Raw genomic sequence first — 13,492 nt, 5'->3', positions numbered from 1 at the left:
CAAAAGGTAATATACTGTATAATTTCATTTATATAACAAATATAAACTAACAAATAACAAAGAAAATTGAAATAACAAAATGATACAGATGAACAGATTAATGATTGCCAATGGATAAGAATGGGAGTAGAGGGGAAGGAAGTGCTATAGCTACAAAGAGATCACACAAGGGATTTTGTGGTGATGGAACAATGGTGTACGTTGATTGTGATAGTGGTTACACAATCTATGCATGAGATAAAGTTCCCTGGAGCTACACACACACACTCATACACACACACACAATTGAGTGCAGGTAAAACTGGTGAACCCTGAATATGCTCTGTAGATTATACCAGTGTCAACTTCCTGGTTTAACATCCCACTCTAGTTATAAAAGATGTTAGCATTGGTGGAAACTAGGTGAGGGGTACACAGGACCTCCATGTACATTGCTTTATGCAACTTGTTATGAATCTATAATGATTTCAAAACTAAAAGTTAAATAAAGCCAGCTTTTTAAAAACTATATCGAATAAGGACAGTAACAGAGGACATCTTTACCTTGTTCCCAGTCTTAGAGAGAAGGCAGCCATCCCGTCCCTCACCATTACATGTGATGTTAGCTGTAGAGTTTTTGTAGATGCCCTTATCACATGAAGAAAGTTCTCTCTATTCGTAGCTTGTTGAGTGTTTGTCTTGAGTAGTGTTGAATTTTGTCAAATTTTTTTCTTCATCAATTAATATGATTATATGAGTTTTCTTCATTAGCCTATTGATTTGTTAGATTATATATACTTGGGAGATCTTTCACTTTTTATGCTTCTATAAATGGTGAGGTAAATACATAATGAAAAGGTAGATGGATCTCAGAGGGGATAAACACATAGATTTCTAATTCAGTAAGTCTGGGGTGGAGCTTAAGAATTTGATTTTTTTAGCCATTTATGAAAAGCCCACAGCTAATATCATCCTTAATAGGGAAAAACTGAGAGCCTTCCCCCTGAGATCAGGAACACGACAGGGATGTCCACTCACCACTGTTGTTTAACACAGTGCTGGAAGTCCTAGCATCAGCAATCAGACAACAAAAGGAAATCAAAGGCATCAGAGTCGGCAAAGATGAAGTCAAACTTTCACTTTTCGCAGACCACATGATACTCTACATGGAAAACCCAACAGACTCCACCAGAAGCCTACTAGAACTGATCCATGAGTTCAGCAAAGTCACAGGGTACAAAAACAATGTACAGAAATCAGTTGCATTTTTATACACCAATAATGAGGCAACAGAAAGAGAAATCAAGAGGCTGATCCCATTCACAATTACATCAAAAACATAAAATACCTAGGAATAAACCTAACCAAAGATATAAAAGATCTGTATGCTAAAAACTATAGAAAACTATGAAGGAAATTGAAGAAGACACAAAGAAATGGGAAAACATTCCATGCTCATGGATCAGAAGAATAAGTATTGTTAAAATGTCACCACTACCCAGTCTACACATTCAATGCAATCCCAATCAAAATTGCACCAGCATTCTTCTCAAAGCTAGAACAAACAATCCTAAAATTTGTATGGAACCACAAAAGACCCTGAATAGCCAAAGTAATATTGAAGAAGAAAACCAAAATGGGTGGCATCACAATCCCAGACTTTAGCCTCTACTACAAAGCTGTAATCATCAAGACAGTATGGTATTGGCACAAAAACAAACACAAAGACCAATGGAATAGAATAGAGAACGCAGAACTGGACTCACAAATGTATGGCCAATTAATCTTTGACAAAGCAAGAAAGAGTATCCAATGGACAAAAGACAGCCTCTTTAACAGATAGTGCTGGGAGAACTGGACAGCAACATGCAGAAAAATGAAACTAGACCACTTTCTTACACCATACACAAAAATAAACTCAAAATGGATGAAGGACCTGAATGTGAGACAGGAAGCCATCAAAACCCTAGAGGAGAAAGCAGGAAACAACCTCCTTGACCTCACCCGCAGCAATTTCTTATTCGACACATCTCCAAAGGCAAGAGAATCAAAAGCAAAACTGAACTGTTGGGACCTCATCAAGATTTAAAGCTTCTGCATGGCAAAGGAAACAATCAACAAAACTAATAGGCAACCGACAGAATGGGGAAAGATGGTTGCAAATGACATATCGGATAAAGGGCTAGTATCCAAAATCTATAGGGAACTCACCAAACCACACCCAAAAAGCAAATAATCCAGTGATGAAATGGGCAGAAGACATGAACAGATACTTCTCCAAAGAGAACATCCAGATGGCCAACAGACACATGAAATGATGCTCAGCGTCACTCATCATCAGGGAAATACAAATCAAAACCACACTGAGATACCACCTCACACCGGTCAGAGTGGCTAAAATGAACAAATCAGGAGACTCTAGATGCTGGCGAGGATGTGGAGAAACGGGCACCCTCCTACACTGTTGGTGGGAATGTAAACTTTCACAGCTGCTCTGGAGAACACTGTGCAGGTTCCTCAAAAAATTAACAATAGAACTCCCCTATGACCCAGCAATAGCACTGCAAGGAATTTACCCAAGGGATACAGGAGTGCTGATGCATAGGGGCACATGTACCGCAATGTTCATAGCAGCACTCTCAACGATAGCCAAATCATGGAAAGAGCCTAAGTGTCCATCAACTGGTGAATGGATTAAGAAGATGTAGTTTATCTATACAACAGAATACTACATGGCAATGAGAAAGAATGAAATCTGGCCATTTGTAGCAATGTGGATTGAACTCGAGGGTATTATGCTAAGTGAAATAAGTCAGGCAGAGAAAGACAGATACCATACGTTTTTACTCATATGTGGAACAGGAAGGGTGCCTGGATGGCTCAGTCAGTTAAGCATCTGACTTCAGCTCAGGTCATGATCTCACGGTTCGTGGGTTCGAGCCCTGCTGACATCTAGCTCAGAGCCTGGAGCCTGCTTCAGATTCTGTGTCTCCCTCTCTCTCTGACCCTCCCCTGCTCAGCTGTCTCTCTATCTCTCAGAAATAACTAAGACATTAAAAAAAATCATATGTGGAACAGGAGAAACTTAACAGAGGACCATAGGGAAAGGGAAGGGGGAAAAAATAGTTAAGGAGAGGGAGGGAGACAAACCACAAGAGACTCTTAAATAGTGAGAACAAATTGAGGGCTGATGGGGGTGGGGGAGAGAGGAAGGTGGGTGATGGGCATGGAGAAGGACACTTGTTGAGATGAGCACTGGGTGTTATATGGAAACCAACTTGACAATAGACTATATTTTAAAAATTAATTAAATAATTAATTAATTAAAGAATTTGATTTTTTTGAGGGGGTGGGGAGAGGGGCAATGGAAGAGGGGGAGAGAGGAAGGGTGCAGGCCCTATACCCAGCATGAAGCCTGATGTGGGGTTTAGGATCTCAAGACCGTGAGATCATGGCCTGAGCCAAATTCAGGAATTAGATGCTTAACAGACTGAGCCACCCAGGTGCCCCAAGAATTTGCATTTCTAATTGGTTCCAAGGTAAGCTGATGCTGTGCTGGTCTGGAGCCCACACTTTGAGAAACACAGACTGAGGACAATGGTAAATCAATTCAGTCCTCCCTTGTTTGGGTCTGATCTAAAAGTGCTCCTTAATCTAGTGATTAGATAGTTGCAGAAACTAACCTGAGCTATCCTGTCAAATTTCAGAGGCCACTTTTCTCAAGTAGACAAATACAGACAAATATCAGTTCAGATAAAATGTCTTTCACTCAAACAAATGGCTATTTAACCTGGTCCTGGAAAATAAATAAATAGGTTAATTAAAATTAAAATTAAACAAAATCAGTTTGTAAAGGGAGATAACCCCATCTCATCTGTATCTTAACATGAATCAATCCTTGTGAAATGCCAGGCAAAGGCAGTCTGTGAGAATCTGCTCAGCCTACACTTGGTAATCCAGTGCTTCACGTTTTTATATCTACCACCCAAAGGAAGGACATTCACCATCTCATAGAGATAGAAGCCGAGTGTAGCTCCGTGAATAAAATGTCAGTTTCTTTTTCAGTTCCTTCAACAGTCACATTTCATGCCCTCTTCTCAGAATGTTTATCACCACCCAGAGTCATATTTCTGTTTGAGTATCTGGCAAGTGACTCCCTGCTGAACAGGCAGGGGAGAAGCCCCATAAATCAGAGTTCCGTAGTCCACAGGCATCCTTCCCAGCCAGCAGTGGGACCCCAGGATATTCTTCAAAGCTAAGTACTTCAGAGCAGCACTCTTAAAAATAAGGATCCAATGGACTCAGAGCTGGATGGCATTAGAAACATCCCAAGTCCCCCAAGTGAGCAGGACCCTGAAGGGTTGTGAATAGTTAGTTCCCTTGGCTCCCAAGGAGGTCTAATCAGCACTGACCCAGTGAGTTCATGGAAAACATGCTAGTCTGCACTGCCTGCCTTCCCCAGTGTGAGGACAACATACCCGCTGGGATGCTAGGAGATGGAAATAAAGTATGAAATCATGGGTCTGTAATTATCAGTAAGAGATCGTGACAATTCAACGTAAGGAAGTTTGGCATATCTGTAGTACATTTACTCTTAAAAATAACACCTTGGAGCATGACAAATTCTTCTCAGAATTCCTACATCCTTCGTACTCAATGTGTTCTTCAGACGAGCAGCACTGGCACCATCTAGGAGCTTCTGCAGACTCAGACCCACCCAGATCCACTTGATCAGCATCCGGGTGTTAAGATCCCAGGTGGTTCATGGACACACTGAGTTTTGAGGGGTGCTGGGGCCAAGAAGCAGATCCCTGTTGATGACAGTAGGGAAGCTACACGGAGACAGGGATCACATGAGTGACTGGATCACCACCACAAACATCACAAGGCTGCACTGGAGAACTGAGCAGTGGTGAGTCCAGGCCTGAACAACCAGGAAAACTGCCAGGACCCGGGACATGCTGCCCTTATATAATGGTCATGAAGGCTAGAAAGCTCTGAGATTCAGTCCTAAATTCAAACCCTCACATATTCCCAAAGAAGCACAAATTCAACGCCATTACCACTTCTTACCTGAATTTCTCACTTCCCAAATAACCGGGAGTTTGACAGTTTGCAGAGTGTTGCTGGGGAACGTTTGAAATGACTGAACAAGATACCAGGTGAAGTATTCCGGACGGGCTGGAAAATGTATCACAGAATCATTACAATTATTGTTTGCCTTTTCTTTGTTTTCAAAATCTCTGCTGTTAGTGATGAAACCACAGGCATTCATCAAGGAGAGAAACTAGGAGGTAGACGGTCTATAGGGACCTTATTGGAGTTCTAGAGGGCTGCATTTGGTGGTATTTAGAAAATGTCTTGCTGTCCTACATTGTATGAACTTTTATTAAGCTCTAGCTTCATAATAATCATAGTAACCACAGAAATAGATTTTTTTTAAATGTTTTTTATTTATTTCTAGGAGAGAGAGAGAGAGAGAGACAGTGTGAGCAGGGGAGGGTCAGAGAGAGGGAGTCACAGACTGAAACAGGCTCCAGGCTCTGAGCTGGCAGTCAGCACAGAGCCCGATGCGGGGCTCGAACCACGAACCGCGAGATCATGACCTAAGCGAAAGTCGGACGCTCAACCGATTAAGCCACCCAGGCGCCCCCAGAAATAGATTTTAAGTGACCAAAGTTTCGGTTTTATAATTTCACCACTCAGTTTAGAACATTTTATATAATTACACAAATATTTTTAAATATATACTTACTGATGATTCATGATAATTCTGATATTGGTGTGGGATAACCCTGCAATATGCTTTTCTTTTGAAATCATATTCTTTTAATAGGAAGATAAACTAGTCTTTCTTTCTTGGGGCACCTGGGTGGCTCAGTCAGTTAAGCGTACAACTCTTGTTATTGGCTCAGGTCATGATCTCACGGCCTATGGGATCAAGCAGCGAGTCGAGCTCCGTGCTGGACATGGAGACTGCTTGGAATTCTCCGTTTCCCTCTCTCTCTCTCTCTTTCTGCCCCTTCCTGCTCACTTGCACACTCTTTCTCTCTCTCAAAAATTTTTTTAAAATTTGTCCTTCTTTCTCATATATAACTACTGTATAAAACATTTGAGGAGCTTTTCTTACTTATCAAGGAGAATTTGAGGGCCTTCTATTTGCTTAGACTTAGCTAGAAGCCATGCTCACACAGGCACCTTGCCTTTCAGGTACTTACCCTCTAGATGAGGAGGCACGCATAAAAACATGAGTGAGCCACCCAGGCACCGCATGTATTAGGAAAGACTTCTAACATGAAAGACAGAAAAGGGAGAAGGAAAGAAAGAAGGCAGAAAGGAAAGGTGGATCAGACTTGGAGAAAATAGAAATAATGTAGGGAAAGAAGAAAACATTCAAAAAGGGAGAGCCTCAGAAACATGTTATTTTAAAAGACATACTCAAAAGACAGTAAGGGTCTTGCAAACTGCAATCACTGAAATGAAAACAAACAGCAGTAGAATGGCTAGAAGATAAAGTTGAGGAAAATCCCCACAAATCAAATAAAGAAGATACACATATGGCTGTGAAGGAAATAAAATGAGAAGTTCAGATCATCTGTGCAGGAAGTCTTCTGATTATAGCAGTTTAGCAAAGAAAGAACAGGGAATAAGGTGAGGAGGAAATCATCAAAGAACACCAGAAAAAGAACCTTCAGTGGAGAAGTACATAAGGTTCCATATGAAGAGGGCTTCTCAAGTACCCAACCAAGTAAATGGAAAAAAAAAAAAAAAAAAAAAGGCTGATATCAAAACTCATAATCATGAAACTTCAGAACTCCAAAAACCAAAAAGGAAATCCGGGAACTCTGATGTAACGGCCACATACAAAGGATGGCACAGGAAATCATAACGGCAAAATTGGAAACAAGAAGACAATGGAACGATGCCTCAAAAATCCTGAGGGGAAATAACTTCAGTAAAAGAATTGTATTTGCAGCCAAACTATTGGTCAGATGTAAAGACAGGGTAAAAACATTTTTGGAAGTGCAAAAACAAAAATTAACCTTCTCTGCATTTTTTATTAGGAAGCTGCTAGACTAGAGGCTACTAGAAGGGGTGATAAAAAAACAAGAGGAAGATTTGGGATCCAGGAAACAAGGGATCCAACAGAGAGAAAAAGGCACAGAGAACCTACACAAGAATGATAAAGGGAGTTTGTAGGGCAGCCGCTAGGAGCCAGTCTACACAGAAGCAAGGTGAAAACGGGATTCCAGAAGAGTGTATCTTAGAAAAGGACTACCTGCTTTTTAGGATTGTCATCACAGGAAACTTAACCCCTTTGTCCCAGATTTGGGGATAAACTAGAACAAAAACAGAAATGGAAAGTAAACAAAAAAGAGAAAGAGAGATCTTGGTTCAAGGGAAAACAACACAGGAGACAATAAAGGAAATGGTACCATTATAGAGCTGGGCTGTGAATAAGATGTTCATAGGCTGAGAATATTGATCTGGCCAAAATGAGTGACAGTGTCTGGAGGGAGTAATGGTGTAAGAGCCAAACCTCATCATATCACCATTAAAGGTAGGAAGCTCACAGATAATACCTAAAGGCTGAAAAAAAAGTTTAAATAACAGTGTAAGGATGTTATTTAGAAACACGATCACAAATACTAGAACAGTTAGAAGATTTAAAACATGTTACTAGTGAAGAAGACTCAGGGAAGAAACACCTTTAAAATGATCCACTTTTTAAAAATTGTGTCTACATACACCTTTATAAAAGCTTGGAAAATATAAGGATAAAATAAGTAGAATCACAACATCAAAATAAATCCATAATCTAGAGTCAGACACATTTATGATAATGAATGCATATTTCAAATTTAATGACAACACCTGTTAAACAGTGTGTCAGGTTTTACATTTCGAGTTAATATACTTTTTTAAGGAAGAAAAATGGGAGGATATGACAGAATGCTACAGCCATTGTATTAAAAAGTGGTTAAGGGTCGCCTGGGTGGCTCAGTCGATTGGGTGTCCCACTTCAGCTCAGGTCATGATCTCATGGTTTGTGACTTTGAGCCCCGCATCGGGCTCTGTGCTGACAGCTCAGAGCCTGAAGCCTGCTTCAGATTCTGTCTCCCTCTCTCTCTCTCTGCTCGTCCCCCACTCATGCTCTGTCTCTCTCAAAAATGAATAAATGTCAAAAAAAATTTTTTTAAGTGGTTAAGAAAGCTTCAATTACATTAAGTATACTTCCAAATCTTACGTATTTTGTATTCTTTTTTTTACTGTGTATCACTTTCCCAGGCATGTGCTCATTCTTTCCAGTGTTTAGAAACACTGGGTATATGACATATAAGTGCAAAATCTCCTGTCCTCAGAGGTTTAAAAAATTCATTTCCCATGTTTTCCTGAGGTCTAGCTGGTGGAATCTTTCATTGACTTTTTTCTTCAGTTCACTATTTGAATAGTTTTTCCCATTTGTAAATATGAGTATCTCCAAACAGTGGCTCACAACACATTTCAACTTAAACATATAAACATTTCAGTGGGACAGAAAACTGCACTTTGTTCCAACAATAGATTAGAGATGAAATAGTGGTTTTAAGGTTGTTTTTGACATTTAAAAAGGGCTGAAGTATTTTCATCCCTTTGCTGCCTGTTGTTTCTAGAGAGACCTAATAACTTTGAAGAGAAGGTCCCAGCAGCACATTATATACACTGAAACTCCGTCCAATGCAAAGTGATATTTTCCTTTCTATTTTTCATTTCTGGATGCTGGCTCCAGTCAACAATATAATCATTTTCTCTTATTGATTTTCTTATAAAATGTATCCTTGTTAGATTCATTGATGACTATACATTACAGAGGCACATGATAAAATTTCATTGTGTTATTACCACCGCACAGGAAATGCTTTTTGCTGGATGAAAATAACTGCTTCTCAAGGTGAAGATGAAACTGGGTTTAATGCAGAATTCCAGAGAATGGCGTCCTTATTTGAAAACTAATCATCAAGAACTCCCACCCTCAGATCAATTCAATATTATTCTCTGCTCAGAAGATGTACTGTATCACTTTAGCCTGACCTCGGTTTTCCAATTGATAAAAAAAAAAAAAGAAAGATGAATTTTCCCACTTTAAACACTTAACAACTTAAAGGTTTAACTGTTCAAAAGAATTCTGACTCGCTCATAACTGACCTGTGCAGCGCACCTCCTAAATCACTCTGTGTACTCTTTGGTGGCCTGTATCTGATTAACTTGGATTGATCTGGGCTGGATTTGTTAAACAACTCAAATCAAATGGTGACTTTGCATTTGCAGGATTGCTTAAATATATAACCCACAGTTACTTTTCCTTTTTTATTTGGGGGCTTTATAATAGAGTATAATATCATGGGGTCCTCTTTTCTTTTTATTTTTTAAAGTATTTTTTAACGTTTATTTATTTTTGAGAGAGAGAGAGAAAGAGAGAGAGAGAATGTGAACAGAGGAGGGGCAGAGAGAGAAGGAGACACAGAATCCGAAGCAGGCTCCAGGCTCTGAGCTGCCAGCACAGAGCCCAATTCAGGGCTAGAACCCACGAACCACAAGAACATGACCTAAGCCGAAATCGGCCACTTAACCGACTGGGCCACCGAGGCACCCCTGGGGCCCTCTTTTCTCCTGAGAAATATTTAAGTCATTTCTTTTACTTTACCAGAATTATAGGCTTCCTGCTATTCCTAAAGCACTACCCAAACAACAAAGAGTACATTCTTAGTTTATTCAAAGGTTATGGATTATTCCTAGGAAGTCCACCTAAAAAGGAAATAAAATAAATGTTAATGAATGCTGTCACTTAAAAATTTGATATGACATACTCTTGCAAGATTTACTTTTCAGTTAAATTTTGTCTCACTCCTAATGGAGTGGCTCATGAAGATATTGTTTTAAAAAAGTAAAGTTCAGGGCACCTGGGTGGCTCAGTTGGTTAAGCGTTCAACTTCAGCTCAGGTCATGATCTCACAGTCCGTGAGTTTGAGCTCCACATTGGGCTCTGTACTGTCAGCACAGACCCTGCTTTGGATCCTCTGTTCCCTCTCTCTCTGCCCTTCCCCTCCCAAAAATAAAAAATTAATTAATTAAAAATGTTTTAAATTTTAAAATAAAGTTCATTTTTTCATGAGGGGGGAATGATTTTTTAAAAAAACAATTTCATATTTAAAATTAGAATAATCATTAAATTTAAATGAGAAAAATATTCAGAGCCCCCCGACCCCATAGATTAGATGACAGAAACTTTATGAATAAAGCTAATTTTAAAAATTAGGACACTTAAAGGTAATACTTTAAAAAAAATTTTTTTTAATGTTTTATTTATTTTTGAGAGAGCGAGCACAAGCGGGGAAAGGGCAGAGAGAGACGGGGACGAGGATCTGAAGCTGTCTCTGTGCTGACAGCAGTGAGCCCCATGTTGGGGGGAGGGAGAGGGTGGCTTGAACACATGAACCATGAGATCATGGTCTGAGCCGGAATCAGACATTCAACCGAGCCACCCAGGTGCCCCTAAAGCTAACACTTTACTACGATACTGCACCACTTTCTAATTTAGTTCTCCTCTGAATTAGAGAATATTTTAAATCAGTGCCGTTTTATTTCTTTAAATCACACACAATAACTGATACAGGTTACAGGACATTGCTAATTAGGGGTTACATCCTAAGGGACCTGATTAACAAACAGCGAAACAACGCATAATCTCATAATTAGCATTCTGGTTGTACATGACCGGCTGCTTCCCCAAACTTAAAACGGCATGTATGCTAAACTGGTCTTTGTACATTATTAACTTGCTTGACCAATCCTTTTTGCGGTCTGGAGGTAAGAACCCAGGTCTTATCTCGATTATCAGAGCTCTTCTGACTAAGAAGGTTTCACTGCAGGTTTATAAGCAGTATGTGGGGTAGATTTTCAGATAGCCCGACTTTGCTCCTGAATACCTGTCTTGGGCTTAAACTGGAGCAAGCTATTTGTAATCTGCAAGCCTTACAGTCCCCACTTGAAAAGGCTGGCAAGGGGGAGAGTCTGTGCAAGTTCAAGTGAATTAAGTATTAAAATCAAATTTGGTCCTGAAAAGGGATGGCCAGGCAGATAGCACTTTTCTCCATAAATCATTTTGAGGGAGTCCTGACCACAATAACATCCCACTTGGCCATTGTATTAAATGTGTGTAAACAAAGCTACTCTTTTAGCCATTCTAAAAAAAAAAAAAATATCCACTTGGGGACTTATAAACAGCATATTTTTGTTCATTAAATCATTTTTAAAATAGGCTGTGAATGAGAACTTAAAAGTGCTTAAGAAAATATTATTCATTCTGTAAAAGAGTTACCATGGCCTAGAATGCAAACTGGTCACTTGGGACTATTTTAAAACTAGAAGCAGGAGGAGGCAGAGGTCATTGCCCTCCTCCCCCTAAGACAAGCCAAACCCCCTCAGACTTGGCCCATCCTCTCCTGAGTTGGGCTGGGCCAACCATTTTGCAGTCTGGACATGACCAAGGTTTTTTTTTTTATTTCAACAAGGCAGAAAATCACAAACCTAAAAACAAATTTGTTGTAAGATAAAAAAAAAAAAAAAGTACTTTGTGTTCCAGATTTTATTTTAAAACATTTATTCAGGCTTCTCTATGATTTCAAGCCCCACAGCCCAAAGGCATTAAACTGTATTGAAACTTAATGGCCTGAAAAGTTTCCTTTTGAATTAAAGCACATCCAGTTACAAAAGAGGGAGGGGCCGGCATCTGCAACTAATCTGAAAGTTCCATTTCTGGTCCTGGACTTGGAGAACATAAAAATAGCCAGCAGAAGACTCTCAAATCACACAGAGCAGAATATGATTTCTGGGAGCTGAGTTTCTATACCAATGCCTCGCTAAGGGAATTTTCTGTTAGAGTGGAGTGACCTAATAGAGAGGTTCAGGTGAACATAGAGAAGAGAAAATCAACCTACAGAAGCTTGTCCAGACTCCGCTCCTTCTCACCAGGTGATTCACTTATTGTAGAGACAAATTCTAGGACCTTTCATTTTATGGATAAAATGGGGGCCTTGTTTCCAGACCAGTGGGCTCCAAAATAAGAATGATATACCAGGATATAGGGAGATAGCTCCATATAATTGTTTTATTTATGTGTACTACTTAGATCATCTTCTTTAATTTTCTGCTTGATGTACATAAAGTCCATGGAACCTCCTCTAAATAGGTAGACATACATATGGTGGGCACTCAATTAGGGAAATGTAAAGACAATTCCTCTAGACACTATACCGGAGGCATAGCCTCAACTGCCCCATGAGCTGACAGAGGGCTGACAGTGGTCATTCTAACCCTCAGCCCATGGAGAAACCCATTGAATGAGGCCAGTGCAGTCACCACAGCTCAAAGAACCTGACTGACAACAGCTCTACCGATTGGATTTTGTTACTGCTTCCTGCTCTTTTGTCTTTCATTAAAAAAATAAAGTCCCCCATGCATCACTGACTATGGGACTATCAAAAAAGTACAAAGAGCTGGGTCCTGGGCAAGTCTTTATTAGCAACTGCCACTGCAAAATAGGTGCATCTGCGTTAGAGCAGCTCTGACAAGATTGCGTTCCATTCAACACCCTATGTCTTACAGTGGCCAAGATTATCTCAGGGATAGAGAAATGCTCACTATCACAACGGACATTTTTATTGTCAACTTCAATCTGCTATTTTTGAAGAGCTATTTTTGTCTCTACAAACAGGATACAGAGTACAACTTTCTTTTGTTGATTAAGTGCCAGTGTTTCCTCTTTTGAGTGTTAAGTTGCCTGAACGATTGTTTAGGGAAAAGGAGAATGTGGTGGTCTCTGAGAATTACAGATTCGGTTTCTAAGGTTCCAGAATGTTCAAAGGAAGAGAGAGTAACGCAAACTACTAGTTAAGGATTTGAAAAAAGTATTTTTAAATAGCCAAATGACTTAACATTTCAAAGCAAGACTCTCCACCCTCCAATAAAATACCTCTTTTCACTTTAAGAGGTTCCAATGATCACTGCCAATGGACATAGTATTTAAACAGTTTTTGCTTTTAAAAAGTTTACATCCTCATAAGTTTTAAGATACCTAATATTAAAGACAAAATGCCTGGCAAAGTCCTCCAAGTCTCAAGGAAAATGATCAGTATGACCAACTGAACCATTTGCTTCCTGGGTACCAACTATACTCTTTCCTCAGGACCCTTTTTTCCTCCTTACTCAAGTGGCCAAACCGTGGCAGGTCCCACGGTTATAAACTCTCATAGTTTGGAGAGACCCTTTTCATAATTGTATTTTAAAAATCATATGCTTTCGGTTTTAAGATTTTACAGATTGACTTTTCTGTTCCCCCACATCCCATGTGAACACCACCCCTAAGACCGTAGAAGAAACAAGACACAAAAACACAAGCTCCATCTCTGATGAGACAAACAGTCACTTGCAACCCTTGTGGAAATATGTGGAAAGCAGGTGGAAGGTGGTAATT

Source organism: Crocuta crocuta, unplaced genomic scaffold (assembly GCF_008692635.1).
Source record: "Crocuta crocuta isolate KB4526 unplaced genomic scaffold, BGI_CrCroc_1.0 scaffold219, whole genome shotgun sequence".
Lineage (NCBI taxonomy): Eukaryota > Metazoa > Chordata > Mammalia > Carnivora > Hyaenidae > Crocuta > Crocuta crocuta.
Note: the sequence above shows the minus strand (reverse complement) of the source record.